This window comes from Paroedura picta, chromosome 7 (assembly GCF_049243985.1).
Source record: "Paroedura picta isolate Pp20150507F chromosome 7, Ppicta_v3.0, whole genome shotgun sequence".
NCBI classification, from domain to species: domain Eukaryota; kingdom Metazoa; phylum Chordata; class Lepidosauria; order Squamata; family Gekkonidae; genus Paroedura; species Paroedura picta.
The window spans coordinates 96,015,535-96,020,726 of NC_135375.1; the positions used below are offsets into that span (position 1 = coordinate 96,015,535).

The following is a 5,192-nucleotide window of genomic DNA, read 5'->3' on the forward strand; positions in this document are numbered from 1 at the left end:
GTGTCTGCTTCTGTGATTCTGTTTGCTACTAGGAAGCAGTGAAGGTGGACACCGCACAATTCCCATTTGGCGGGAAATTCAGCATCCAACTCCTCCATGTGGCCCCAAGCGGCCATGATTTCAGCTTGCATTGTGTCTCTTCATGTCAGCAGGGCACGTCAGTGGGGTCGGACCAGTCCCTCCTAGGAAGGCAGGGAACAGTAATGATTTAAGTTGCTAGTCAGGGCTGCCTCCCTAGCTTAGCATCCCATAATATGGGCTATCCTCATTGCCCATATTAAATCCAGGGTTCAGTAAGACACAGATAATGACCAAACAATCTTTACTGGAACCAAAAATGCTGAACGCAGACAAACAAAACTGGCGAACTTACATACATGTTTGAGGCCCCCACCAAGACACGTGATTGGCTCTTAACAGAGGCCCGTGATAGGTCCATAAGTCCATTTCTGATTGGTCAGAAACTGGGAACTGGCAAATCCCTGACAGGTGTTCAGGATTCCAATCTTTACTCCGAGCTCAAGGTCTCTGAATGTCCGCAGACCCAACAAGACGCTGGGTTCAGTTACCTGAGGGACACCCAAAGTAAAAGAAATAGTTTGTGTGACAAAAGAAACAATGTTCTCCTAGCTTCCCTGAAAGCCCACAGGCTATAATTCCTCCCCTCTAGCCAGCAGGGATCCTCCTCTATTGTCATTATAAAAATGCATTTCTAAATATCAGCGGTCACAACCACCACTGTTTTCTATCAGGCCAAAGCAGCGTATTTCAAACAAAATATTTATCATAGAGATTACGGGAAATTCCTAGAATGTCATTCGCAAATAATGCCACAACCTCACTGAATTCCACCTTCAGAATCTCCCAGAGCTTTTCAAGTCATAGTTATAAGTCCTAAGTGGAAGTGGTACAGCCCACCCCTTCTGTATACTTTGAGGGAGTCCGAGTAGTTACCCCAATCGCTACACCACTTTCCTCCCCCTTCTTATCTCTCCATCCAGGGAAGAAGCACTCTAAAACGTTATCCCCCAATCCAGCCATGTATTGCAATTGCTCTGACATACCCTTGCAACCGCATTGCAGAAAGGGGGATGAGACCTAGCGATCGCTAGGCCTCGTTGTATTCCCCCCTCCTCGTCTCTGGAAAGCATCAGCCACTAAGGGATTCATATCCGCCCAACACATAACAAATTGAAATTATAATTGGAGCCAGACTAATTTCCCAACCTTTCTCTTCAATTGCAGGGAAACAAGTGCCAATTAAGTCTGAAAAATACAATCTCCCATCATGAATATTAATTTGCGGCTTCGAGTAATATAGGTAGATTTCCTCGGCTGGGACTCCCAGCTGTTAATTTGGGAAATCACTCCCTGCCTATGAAGTCATGTTGTACAAACAGTACATGAGATGAAGCAGGATTCTTACGTGGAAAAATAAAACAGGTGGCCAGGGCCGCCTTTGGAACTAAAGAGCTCTGATTTTGATGGACTACCTTTTGCTGGTCTTTTAAGGAGCCCCTAGACTCCTGTTCTGTTTTGCTGCTACAGACAAATATGTTTTCAGATCAGGGGATGCCGCTTATCTACCACTTCCAGCTCCATCTGCTCTCACCTTTCTCCAGCAATTGAACAAAGGGAGAACATGGGAGACATGGCGATGTTGCTTCCAATCGCCTCAGCTGCGATGCTCTAGGAATTTCCCCAATCTCTATGATCTTACTATAAAGACTGGGGAAATTCCTAGAGTGTCACAGCTGTAGTGACTAGAAATGACATCACCACTGTAAGTGACATTGCCTTATCATAGAGATTGGGGGAATTGCTAGGAAAAGTTTCAACAATTCATTCTGCAAAGGTGGCACTGAGGCCTGGGTTGGGAGATCCCAAGCATGGGCAATACTATTCCCTGAGGTTCTTTGGTTCAGACTTCATGTGCATCATGAGCTTTTATATTCTGGATTCTCATCCATTGAGCCGGCTGCTGCATTTGAAAAATGGTTATACTGAAATGAAGGGCATTTAGGGTGATGAGAAAAACACAGGGATGTCATCCTTGGGCTGCAAAGGTTCGATGCCACGTCCATCTAGAAGAGATGGCACAATGCTTTAGGAATCACAGTGGTTTTACCATAGGGGCTGAGGAATTCCTAGAGTGTTGTGATGTCACTTTCAGGTACTTAGCTGGAAGTGATGCCTTGAGGGTGCTTCCCAAATCCCTGCCCCCATCGTATCTCCAGCCATTGCCACTGCTCAGTTGGCAACCTTAAAAGAAACACAAACCCAGATTAACTAAATCAGATTTACCTGGTTCAGTAAGTAAATCATACTTAGCTAAAGCTACTGTCAGCCTAGACACATGGCACCTGCCCCTCCGTCCAGGAGGGCAGGGATTTGGAAATGGCAGCTACCACCTTGGCTACTTTCTCACCAGCCCACAGCCCTGCCTCATCCCCGCCTCCCTTTCTTTCAGCCCTGCTGTGGGCGCAGCTTGACCCGTCCCTGCCTACTTACACTTCCCAGCCGAGGAAGAGCCAGCATGTTCCAAATTCTGTCACGTTCAATGGGGGGGGGGAATCCTCAACCCTCACTATTCTAATGAAAGATACCATTACTTGTCCACGAGGAGCGTCTTTTGATTCTTCTAGTTAGAATGGACAATATCCAAGGGTGTGGGAGTTCCTCCCAGATGCTCACTGTTCCCCAGGCTGTTTGGTGTTGTTTCTGTTTAGTGGTCTGGAGAAGCAAAGAGGCTGATCGGATGCTGGTGGGACCTGGGGATCCCCAGGTATTACAGCTCATCTTCAGGCGACAGAAATCAGTTCCCCTGCAGAAAATGGCTGCTTTGGAGGGTGGTCTCCATAGCATTCTACTCCTTCCCTGCCCCAAATCCTGTCCAACCCTAGCTTCACCCCCAAAGTCTCCTGGTATTTCCCAGTCCAGAGCTGGCAACCCTAGATGCTGGCTTGGGTCTCCTCCTACCTGCCCACAGTTGTTGGGTGAGCCCTCGCAGTTGATGATCATGCAGTGAATGGCATGATGTCACAGTGCTCTGTAGGTTGCATGACAACTGTAGCAAAGGCAGGTGGGAGGAGTGTGTATGTGCATAAAGTGCTGGGAAGTCATAGCCAAGTTATGGCGACCCCAGAGGATTTTTAAGACAAGGGACTTCAGAGGTTGTATGCTACTGGCTGCCTCCCATCCAAATACTAATCTTGCTTAACTTCCACGATCTGACAAAATCAGGCTATACCTTCCCTTCCCATCTGGCAGTACAAGGTTCCCCACCACCATGACCATTTGCTGGGGTGGCCCCTAGAAAGGCCTGGCCCACGAGCCACTTGGCGAGGCTTCCTGACCCATGTTTGGATCACTGCTCTGTGATCTCCACCCCCCCACACACACCTTTAGGAATGTTCCTTTTCCAGTGCTATAACACGGCAGAGATTTCTGCTTCTGCCCCTGGCTGGGAGGAGGAGCTGCAATTGTGCCTGGGCACCCTGCAAAAAAGTTTATTTTAAATAAAATTATTAGCCTCTCCCTTTTCTTCCTCTCATTGTGCCGGTTTCCTCTTTGTCCCTATGTACTCCCGTTTTGGGGAGCAGCCGACAATTGAAATGACTGTTCCTGCCACAGAACTCTCTGTCTCGAGATGCCCTGGGCTTTCGAAGCCTGGCGTGTTGGCCACCAGCAGTGGAAATCAGTCAGAGGCTGCGGGTTTGTTTAATAAAATCTCTCCCTGGGAGCTCGGCTGGCTTCGATTGCCTGCCAGAGAGAGGGGAGGGGAAAGAGAGAGAGAGCTGCTTCTCTCCCTCTTCCAAAACTCTGCCCCACGCCATGTGCCCTGACTGATTTTGGCAAGTCATTTATGGCAGGGATAGTCAACCTGTGGTCCTCCAGATGTCCATGGACTACAATTCCCATGAACCCCTGCCAGCATTTGCTGGCAGGGGCTCATGGGAATTGTGGTCCATGGACATCTGGAAGACCACAGGTTGACTACCCCTGATTTATGGGCACTGAGTGGGGAAGGGCATTGGCTCGAAAACTATCTCATATTAGAAAGGGGCACGAGAGAAGGGTCTTCCATCAAAGAAGCCCAGTGGCCACCTTCTGCAATGGCGGGGCTGGCGCTCCGGCGTCTTCGGCTGTGGTTGAAATTCCTGGACATGCAGATCATTTCTCCCTAATTGCACTGGGAAGGAACGGAGACATTCAATTCTTTGCAGTTTCACGTTGCTGAGGCTCAGACGAAGCTACTTTCTTTTCGTGAATCCTTTTTGGGACTGCTGAACATTGCTTCTTGCTCATTTACTGGGGGTGGGGGGGGGCTCTCCTTTGAGTTGCCCTGGCCAGCCGGATTTTGTCATATTTCAGAAGGTAAGGAGGGTTGCCTCTGGACATGGCCTGGATGGGAAACCGCCATGGTTGCTAAGCAGAGGTAGTCATTAGCCAATGGCTTGTAACCCTGAATGCTGAGATTGTTCTAAGTTGATGGCACAGATGTATGGGGGGGGGAGTAACTTGACATTTACCTCCTGCTTCTTAGTTCCATCTATGTAGGGAGTAAAATCAACCCACAACTACTAGACTTTTCCCAGTTAAAACCTCCATGAAGTTTCATTGCATGAGGCTCGTTAGACAGCTTTTTTCAATCTTTTGACCATGGGGATACTGCTGGAATATGTTTCAGGCTTTGAGGCACCAGGAAGTGATGTCAGCTAGCCACACCTCCCTGTCTTTCCCACAGAATGGAAAGCAGCCTCAGGTGGCAAAGGTTGAAATGGCCAGGACCCCATGCCCCTCAAGCCCACCTCTGGCCATTTTGGGAGGGGGTTGGTCCATCTGCCCAAATAATGGTAGAGGGTTTAAAAAAAATCAACCCCCCTTTTTCTTTCACAGTATGGGTGGGCTCTTCCCAGCCGCCGTTTTGACCCCCCCCCATCACAGTACCATGGAAGGGCCTTTGAGGTATTGTATGGTTACAATATAGCGGCTAGGAAATCCAACCCAAAGCAAGGATTAGCCAAGGCCAACGGTCACCACTCAGGTTTCAAACTCATGGTAGCCAAGACGATGGTTAGGGTGGATAGGTTGTGCCATCACTCAAATTAAGTCTGTGTGAGAACTAAGTCAGGAGAAACACCAAGAGACAGGGATGCAAACTATTTCTGGGTTAGCAGGTGTCCCTCTGC

General features: G+C 48.6%; 1 long non-coding RNA gene across 1 annotated transcript; it reads right to left on the minus strand.

Annotated features, from left to right (window-relative positions):
- Positions 1–305: 305 nt before the first annotated feature.
- Positions 306–3,361, minus strand: LOC143841864 (uncharacterized). The gene is made up of 2 exons (XR_013232908.1): positions 2,512–3,361; positions 306–569 (listed from the first exon to the last, which is right to left on the minus strand). It is a non-coding gene; the product is annotated as an uncharacterized LOC143841864 (long non-coding RNA).
- Positions 3,362–5,192: the final 1,831 nt, after the last annotated feature.